This window comes from Microtus pennsylvanicus, chromosome 6, assembly GCF_037038515.1.
Source record: "Microtus pennsylvanicus isolate mMicPen1 chromosome 6, mMicPen1.hap1, whole genome shotgun sequence".
NCBI classification, from domain to species: domain Eukaryota; kingdom Metazoa; phylum Chordata; class Mammalia; order Rodentia; family Cricetidae; genus Microtus; species Microtus pennsylvanicus.
In genome coordinates this window covers 87,857,015-87,867,314 of record NC_134584.1, presented here as the reverse complement: position 1 = coordinate 87,867,314, position 10,300 = coordinate 87,857,015, and positions in this window count along the sequence as shown.

Sequence of the window (10,300 nt, the reverse complement as noted above, 5' to 3'; positions counted from 1 at the left end):
GGTGATTACTTTTTTTCTCCCTGAAGTATTTTTTTAAAAAACACGTTCATTTGAGGTCCAAGCAACACCAGCTACACACATTTTACATTTGTCTTAGGAACAACAGGACAAAAATGGAAATTCAGATTTTTTTTCAGTGTTATTATACCATCTCTGAGCCTAATAGTGCTTGGGTTCATTTCTAGAGATATTAGAACCTGGATGAAAAGAATGTCCCCAAACTAATCAAGACCTGTGAGGGTTAAATTACTGCCCTATTCGCTCTACCTCCATTGTACAAAAATACTTTGCAACAAGCCTGGGCAAGGTTCAGCGGCATAATAGTTTTGTATTTGAGGTTATTTCCCCACAACACTTTAAGCCTAAGCAATGCAGTGATAATATAAACTTTGTAGCCTTTCCAATAAAGGTTTATAAAACAGTTGTTCAGCAGTCTTCAGTTTTTTTTTGCCGTGTGTGTGTGTGTGTGTGTGTGTGTGTGTGGTGCTGGGGACTGAACTCAGGCCCATGTATCCACCAAGCAGCTGCTTTCCCAGCTTAGCAACCTCCCAACTGCTCACCTTTTTTACTAGAACAAAATTTGCAAGCATGGAAACTCTGACCTGGAAGTGCCTCTAACTTCATCATTTTATGGTTTTTATGCCATAAAGTTTTATCTTTAAGAAAATGCCCATTTCAGTGGTTTCCATATATCAAGACTTGTGTAGCAAAACAAAAAGCACACCGAGTCCTAATTAGTCCCATGTCGTTGTCTTCCAACCCTTTATGCAATTACTAATTGTTTCTAAATATTGTACTGAATTGTGTTTTTGAGTTTTATTCTTATCCAGCATATAGCTTTACTTTTTAAAACCAAGTAGTATTGGGTATGAGGATGCCATGCATTTTACTCACTTCCTGGTGGACATTTGGAGTATACTATCCAGACTGTAGCTATGGAAGCATGAAAGTTTCGTGGTGGAGTGGAATTTGGTCAAGGTAACTAATGATCTGAGGAACTACCAAACCAGGGTGGCTGTTCCTTAATCCTACCAGCAGTGCAGGGAGAGTGTGCAGTGTGACCCACATCCCCACAGCCTTGGCAGCAGAAAACTTTGGTTACAGTCATCCTAGTGGCTATAAAGCAGTTTGAATTTTATTTCCCTGCTGACTAATAAATGTGCTTTAATTCCCATGTGCTTTAATTGACTGTTACATATCTGAAGAAGTATTATTCCTACTGCCCCTTTCCGTGTTTCAGAATTCTGTATCCTCTGCGTAGGCTCCTGTTGGCTCCGACTGGTATAACATACCTTGATTTTTGAGGGCTCTAGACACTTTTGAGGAGTATTTGTTTTGAGTTTTGGGTTTTGATATTGTTTCCTTGCCTGCCCTTGAAGAATTCAGGGTAGTTCTGCCTTAGCCTCCCAGAAAGATGTGCACCACCACTCCTGACCTGGGTCCAGTTTCTTACCCTTCATTTCAACAATTCCTTTTGAATTTTGGGCTAGCACTTTCCTCTACTCCCTTAAATTGGATTGTTGTGTGTGTGCTGTAGGTCTGTGGATTGCGCCAGCTCAGGAGGGTGGCTCTTTTGCACAGCTGCTCCCTGGCTGTGAAAAACCAGGAAACTCTCTCCACTCTCTTTGTCCTGCAGACTGGGCAGCTTGTGTGTCAACAAGTAAGAATTTTGTTGAAAAGAATAAAAAAAAAATAGAGCAAAGAAAATCTAATAATACACAGTAAGATATCAAATGCTTGGCGAGAAATACAGACCAATTTGTGAAGGTAAGTATCACTTGTTAGAACCAAATGGGTCAATAAGTAGCCCTGGAACTGAGGAACAGTTGGATAAAATCTTGAGTCCCTGACCTGATTAACCTTGTACCGCTGTACCTTTGTGTTTTTCTCTATGTAAAGGGGCTCACCTTCTGTCACGGGGTCCACAGCTCATTTGTGAAGTAGGAATCAGTGTGTCCATAAGGATTTGTGATGAGACTGAAGCCCAGCCAACCTTGGGTCCGTAGTGGGTGGGACCACACCATGACTGAACTGCCAAGGTGTGCGATATCCCTGGCTCTTTATTTAATAAACTTTGATTTCACTTGAGGACACTGAAGATGGACTTGGATTTGCTGAATCTTTTGTCCTGTGGGAAAGCCAAAGTTAAACTTTAAAGTTTTAATTAATCACTATGCCTAAGAGATCCATGAAGCAAATATGCTTCTTTGTCCAAGGACAGATACTTCCTTAAATGCTGGAGGCTATTGTTTATGGGGGATAGCAAGCTGCCTGTTTTCACTCCCTTAAACAAGTTGGTTTGGCCCCCATCTGCACTGATGTGGGCTTGATCACATGTGAGCAGGAACTATGTCAGAATACATACTTTTCCCTTGATTGAACCGAGGTGGGAGGTACCCTGGCAAGCAGGAAGTACATCAGGCCGTCTGCTTGCCTCTGACTGGACCTCATGGGAAATGCAGTGAACTAAGGGTTTGGTGGTCTTTTTAAGCCCCTGCAAAATGTGACTTGGTGCCATTTTCTGGAAAACCAGAGATGGACCTGGCCAGAGAGTTCATCAATCTGGTCAGAATTTAAAGCTTGGTTTTTGACTTTAGACTGGTATTTGTCTTATTCTCAACCAGTGAAATTAACAGCCCCACTTCCCAATGTGGCCACGTTGAATAAATAGATCTTTTTCTGCTTTCCACTGTTAATTTGGCTCTTTTTATTGGTTTATTGAGAATGAGTGGCCAGACTTGGGGCACAAGTTGTAACCACCAAGTTCAGTAACAATGTCAAAATGCCGCTTCCTCACACTGACTAAGGGATTTTCCCATAACTCAACACTTGTTTTCTTGGCACATTTTAGGATGATACTTTGCAAGACTTAACCCTAGGCACCGCCATTGTTCACCAACTGGTTTTGTGACAGTAGCAAAAACAAGTTAATTTTCGACTTTGAAGTTAGCAGCTGAGTACTTCCTCTGGTGCAGGGCCTCTCGAATGGCACCAAAACAGTGCCCCTCAGTGAACTTCCCATTGTGTTGGTGAATCCAGATTGTCCACATGATGGTATCTTAAGTAAGTATGTTTCGGGGCAGGCATGTCTGCGTGGGAAGGGATAAGGGAAGAAGCCCTTCCCCAAGGGCAGGCAGCACCCTCTGGCAGCTGGCACAGAAGAAAACCAGTGTTGCTTGTCTACCCGCACTGGCTCTTGCTAAGTGGGTGTGCCTGGCCCATTGCTGACCTGGCTGCTGCATCCTTACGTGACCTCTGAACTCAGATGTGCAGGAATTAATCCTGCAGGCTTCCAATGCCAGACTGAGACTTCTGAAGTAACCATCTTTCTGGACTGAGGAGCTACTGTGTTGTTGGCCCTCATTGGCCTCCTCAATTCCTATCATGCCAGCCAATCCACAATCATTTTCATGCTGTCAGTTCTTTTCCTGTAGAGGATGCTGGTGGGTCTGTTCTTCGGCTTCTCCACTGTAGGGTTACTCTGTTGAACCACACCGTGAATACCAGCTGTGGCTCCAAGTTTCCAGACCCTGTGTGTGGCTTCCCGGCTTTCTCACTTGCCATCTTACATCTTTATTTTTTTAAACCAGTGTTTTGTGTGTGTATGTTTCCGCTGCACATCTACTGTGTTCTATGTGCCTGGTGTCTGTGCGGAGGCCAGAAGAGGTGTCAGTTCCCCTGGATGGAGGTATATATAAATGGTTGTGAACTACATCTGCTGTGTTCTATGTGCCTGGTGTCTGTGCGGAGGCCAGAAGAGGTGTCAGTTCCCCTGGATGGAGGTATATATAAATGGTTGTGAACTACATCTGCTGTGTTCTATGTGCCTGGTGTCTGTGCGGAGGCCAGAAGAGGTGTCAGTTCCCCTGGATGGAGGTATATATAAATGGTTGTGAACCAGACTGTAAAGTTTCTAGGGCTGGGCATGGAACTCAGTGGCAGAGCACTTGGCCTTGGATGAGTAAGGCACTGGATTGAGTCTGCAGAACTAAACACAATACTTCCTAGTGTACAGAATATTGGAACAAAGTAGAGTGTAAATAAATATTTACTGATGGAAGTACTTCGTGCTTTTTAAACTAAATTTTAGATATGGGTGATCTGAAATAACAACCTGAAAACAAATTCTAGAAGAACAATACAGCCCTTCATTATAGGAGGATTGCAGACAGAACAAATCATGTTTCTTCTTTTTGTGTGTGTGTCCTGTGGCCGACTTGGAACTACAGAGGCAGCCCATGCTGGTTTTGAACTTAAGAAGATCCCTTTGCCTTTGCTTTCCTAGTACTGGGATTGTGGATTCTAGGCTTGAAATTTTTTTTCCAGATGGTGTTTGGCTGATCCCAAATCCCTGGATTTAAGTGATTCCTCCACTTCATCACCCCATCCTGGGACTAATCTCTTGTGTCATCATGCCTGGCTCTCAAATCCCTTTAAAATGGATGTCATACTGCAGTACTGGACACCAGCAATTTTTTTATAAACTTTTTTTTTTAACCATCAAGGCTCTCATGCTGAAATACTTGACTTCTCAAACAAGTAGTGATTATTTGCTTCTGTACTTAAGTACAATTTTAAATATAGAAAACTGTGACGTAATTTACAATAGAATCAAACCCATAAAATGGGGGATCTGTAACGATGTTTACCTCAGAGGATACACGAGAACACTGCAGAATTTGTGACCTGAACAAAGATTAAAGTAAGTCATGGAAGGTCCGGAAACTAACAGCCAATTCCACATTGTTGGTATTAAAAAAACATTTAGACTCTTAATACTTTCTTTCTCATGGGTAGAATGAATTGTATAATGGTTGCACAGAGAGACTGCTTTGTTGATTTTACACTCTAAGACCTAGAAAGACTCCCGCCGTGAAAGCAACATAAACAGATTCTAAAATACCAGACCTCGTCTGTTGTCACATGTCTGAAGAAGCTGATGTCAACCCATTATGTGATACTCAATTAGTACAATAAATTGAGCCTGGGCAGTGCAGGGTGGGGTGGGTACAGGATTCAGCCAAGTAGAATGCTGGGTAGGTAGCTGAGAAAAGATAGGTATTTATGCAGTCAGACAGCCACTCAAAGCCCAGAACCAACCCTGTGCCAATCTCGATACCACCAGGAGTCGGGGTCCTCTGAGGCCACTGAAAGATCAAGAGGGCATCTGATCATATGGAACTAACTATGGATGGTTGTGTGTACGGTAACCAAACCTGGGTCCTCTGCAAGAGCAGCAAGTCCTCTTAAGTGCTGAGCCATTTCTCCAGTTCCCTGCTATGGTTATGTGCTTCTTAAAGTTTTTGTATTACTTGTTTGCTTGGTTTTGTTTTTGAGACAGGGTTTCTCTGTACAGCCCTGCTATCCTGGAACTTGCTTTGTAGACCACACTGGCCTCAGATTTAGAGTTCTGCCTGCCTCTGCCTCCCAAGTGCTGGGATTAAAGGTGCGCACCCCCACTGCCCAGTTATTGTTATTTTTGACACAGGGTTTCACTCCATAGCACTGACTGGCCTGGAACTCACTATGTAGACGAGGTTAGCTTCTAGTTCAGAGATTCGTCTGCCTCTGCCTCCTAAGCACTGAGATTAAAGGGTGTGCTTCCATGACTCCCTGCTCCCATGGGCTGTGCCCTCAAACTGTGAGCCCAAATAAACCCCTTCTTCCTTAAGATGCCTGTTTTGGGGTGCTTTATCATGGCAATTGGGAAAATAGTACAAAAAATATTGATAAGTGGGCTATTGCCGTGATAAACCCAGCTGTGTCGTGCTTGGCTCTGGAACTGGTTTGATGGAGAAACGCAGAAGTGTTTGGCATGCAGGGCTAGCAAACCCTCTGAATCCTGCAAGCAGAAGTGTTTGGCATGCAGGGCTAGCAAACCCTCTGATCCTGCAAGCAGAAGTGTTTGGCATGCAGGGCTAGCAAACCCTCTGAATCCTGCAAGCAGAGTTTGATGGGCCACACCCGTGGGAGTCTGGAGACTAAATGAAAGGAGGACAACAGAGGCCTGGTTCACGGGGCTCCAGGGGGCAGCAGGATCCATTGAAGATTGAGGATGGAGCCGTTCATGTCACATTCTGGTAAATATTCTGCCAGTGTCTTCAGAGCCAGAATCTGGTGGGATTTAAAGGTTCAGTGTCTCCTTCTGGGCTCTGCTTACACAGTGAGAAGAGGACTGGGAAGCCAACATCGCGTCCAGGGTGCGCCTCCACCTCACACTTACTTCCATTAGAGCCCACCTCCGACAAGGTCCACCGTCTCTTCAGAGTGCCACAGGCTGGTGACCAAGCTTGAATGCATGGCATTTCGGGGGACATATAAGATCCAAATCATCTCTCACTCTATGCTCTCTAGACTTTTTACTATCTTGATCCACTAGGGAAAAAATTTGCCCACTTCTGTTAAGAGACCACAGCCTTATAAATTCTCAGTCCAGAGAATTAGTGCTATCCTGTAATTGACTGGCTAAGTTTTCCATCCCTTAACAAACAACGTCGTCCTGCCTGGCAGAAGGCAGGCTTAGCACAAATCACCTCCCATGCATGGCAGGTCTTTCTGCACCAGAGATAGGTAAGGACTATACCCCACTGGCCAGAAGCTGCCGTATTTTCTGTCAGTGGGACCAAATGTCTGAAAAAGTTTTTCTCATCAAACCCAGGCTGCACCCCCTCCCCACCAGAGATACTTCATTTGTACACACACTGACAGTGAAAAGGTAAATTCATAAGTGCACAATAGTGCTGTGGGCTGACAGGCTGGTGTGAACCATGTCTAACAGGCAACGCATATAGAATAACTTATACATACCAAGCTCAGCATTTAGTGTTTATATATGCTCTTTCATTGGAAACTGACAGCAACCTATAAAGTAAGGATTTTGATTTTGTTTATAAGCAAGGAAGCCACATCTCAGAGATTAAGAAATTTCCAAAAGGAGGCTGGAGAGATGGCTCAGTAGTTGAGAGCACTTGCCCAGTAGAGGACCTGGGTTCAGTTCCCAGCACACATGTGGTAGCTCGCCAACATCTGTACCTCCAGGTCCAGGAGATCTGATGTCCTCTTCTGGAGGCTGCAGGCACTGTGCACATTTGGTACACTTAATATACACATAGGCAAACACACACGTAAAATATAAAATAGATGTTTAAAAGGGAACAAGAAAGGTCACTTGATCAATGGTGAAGAAGAAATTCCAGTTCAAGTCTGAATTCCAAAGGCCCTGTATTTCAACATCATCCAAAGAGCCACACCAGCCTCCCCAGGAGAACAGCAACTCTCTATACTTCCAAGATAACTCTTGAGGGCTGGAGAGATGGCTCAGTGGTTAAGAGCATTGCCTGCTCCTCCAAAGGTCCTGAGTTCAGTTCAATTCCCAGCAACCACATGGTGGCTCACAACCATCTGTAATGAGGTCTGGTGCCCTCTTCTGGCCTGCAGGATTACATACAGACAGAATATTGTACATATAATAAATAAATATTTTTTTAAAAAAGATAAATCTTGACTGGGACTCTTATTGATCTCATGCGCGTTACATGTCATTCTGAGCTAATCACTGTGGTCAGTGTGCCAGGGGACATTGATTAGCCAGGACTGGTCACATACTCAACTGGGAATCTTGAGGGAGCGCCATTTTCTCCTAAACGGCAGGACTTGACAGTGGCACTGCCAACATGTCCACAGAGCCAAGGTTTAGGGAGCATGCGCAAGGCTCTGGATTCAGTGCTCCGTACAACACACCAGGGCAAGTGGGGGGCAGTTACCCAGAAAGATTTGGGACGTGAAGGGGAAATACCAATCTTCCATAGTAAAGAGTGTGTGTAGGGAGGGGGGCGCCTGTTTAGCATTCCTGGGTGCCAGGTGGCGCTAAGAACCTGTCGGGAGTGCGCTGCATTTGGGCCATGCAGAGTGAGAATTACTACATTAGAAACAAAGGGGTTAGCTCTGACATCCCTACCCACCAATCCACAGCAGATTACTAGAGAATGCGCTGCTCTATGGCATGATGTCAGTGATGGAATAATTTATTAATGCACCCGATATGGCTTTTTAAAGTTCAGTCCTGAAAACGATGAGTATGTGTGTGTCTGCATGGGCATGCGCACAAGCGTGCAGGCGCCCACAGACGACGACACGTGACACGCAGGCCTCGGAGCTGGCGTTGCAGCAGTTGTGAGCTGGCTGCATGGGTGCTAGGAACTGAATCTGGTTCTCTGGAAGAGCAGCACAGCATGCTTTTTTCTGCTGGGTCATCTCTCTTGCCCCTCTTTCTTATTTTAAAAACACTGAGATGGGGCTCACTCTAGTATAGCCCGTCATTGAGCGCTTGTCAATCCTCCTGCCTCACCTTCCTGAGTACAGGCCTGTGCCACCAGGTAGGCTCTTGGCTCCCTGATTTTAAGAGCCAGTGAAGTCTTTGTGGTTGTTCCTTCCAGTTCAGCTTCCATTGTTTTCAGACAAACAGCCTTACCTTAATGTGGGAAAAGTGCTCTGTAAATAATTGTCTTTGAGCTTAATTTTTAGTTAAGAGAACTGGGAGGTGGCCGTGTGTCTACAGCTGCAGCTGTCCTTTCGTCAGCGCGGTAACAAAGCTGAGGCCGGCCCTGATTGTTAGCGGTAGACAGGGAAGGGGCCAGCACGATGGCTCACTGGACAAAGGTCCTTGCTGCCAAGTCGATGATCTGAGCTCCGTCTCTGGAACCCACATAGAAAAAGGAGAGAATCCACTCCCCCAAATTGTTCTTAACCTTCCCATGTGTACCGTGACATATGCACATACATGTACACACTAAAAAAGTGAAAAAAATAACTCATAAAAATCTGACAATAACCTGGGTTATGCACAATATAGATTGTTAATTTTGTTAGATGTGATACTGGCATTAAAGTCATGAAAACGTCCCTTTAATCCTTAATCTCAACACTCAGGAGGCAGAGGCAGGCAGATCTCAGTGAGTTCGAGGCCAGCCTGGTCTACACAGCAAGTTCCAGAAACAGCCAGGACTACACAGTGAGACTCTGTCTCAAACAAACAACAAACCAACCACCACAAGAAAAGAATCCCACACATAAACACAGGACAAGGTGGTGAACACCATTAATCTTAACAACTGGGAGGCAGATCACTGTCTACATAGCGTGTTCCAAACCAGCCAGTACATAACAAGGCCCTTCTCAAATAAATAAGCAAGGTCCTTTCAAAGGATGCACAATGACCTTCTTAATGTCATGGTGCACAGCAATAATCCTGGCGACCTTGAAGCAGGAGGATGTGTGGTGAATCCAGTCCAGCCTTACACACTACCTCTAAAACACTGGGGGCGGGGGTTAGGAGAAAAACACACATTCAATTATCTAGGGATAATAGTCAATGTCTAAAACTAACTTTTAAGTAGTTTGGAAGAAAAAACTCAACTTGTTAAAACCAGGCACGACAGAGACATGAGACGATGTGTGTTTGTGTGTTTTCAGCAAAGGGTTTCTCCATGTGGCTCTGGTTGTCCTTGAACTTGCTCTGCAGACCAGGCTGGCCTCAAACTCTGCCTGCCTCTGCCCCCTCCCCTGCCAGTGCTGGGATTTGTGCGCCACCACTGCTGGGCTCTGTCACTTCTCACTTCACTGCCAGCAGAAGCCCAAGTCCACGTTCGTTTTAATGTCTTGTTAGAGCAGGGGATGGTGGTGCAGGCCTTCACTCAGAAAGTGGAGGGGACACACACAAGGTCGTCAGCGCACCGTGAGTCTGAAGTCAGCAGGGCACACAGCAGTAGTATTATGCTAGGCGGCCAGACAGCCAGACCCTGATTCAAAGAAAAAACACAAAGAGGCCTGAAGCTTCCCTAGCTCGGCAACTTCTGTCTTTAGGGCAGAACCCTAACCAGAAGCTGTTGGTTGAAGTTTGGGGTGTTTACACAGATTTGCTGTTCAGAACAAATATAAGCTGGTGACATCCGCTCACCTATTCACTGACTGTTTTTATTTTGTTTCAAGACAGGACAAAAACTCACAGACACCCAGCCTCTGCCCTGCAGTGCACTTGAATCACACTCCTCCCCATTCAACTCTTAGAATTAATCGACAGAGCTAAACAGTCACCATTCTGGGCACATAGTTTATTGTTCAGAACTTCCCGGCACAGCTATTACCGAGGACCTCTGTCAGGGAGGCCTGAAGAACCGGGACGGGAAATAGCCGAGAACAGGCAGGTCTGCCCCTGCCCTCGCACCCCACGCAAACAATGTCTTTGGGTGTCACTGACCCAGGTCCAGCCTGGCCCAGGCTTCCACAGCACCACCCACCCCCA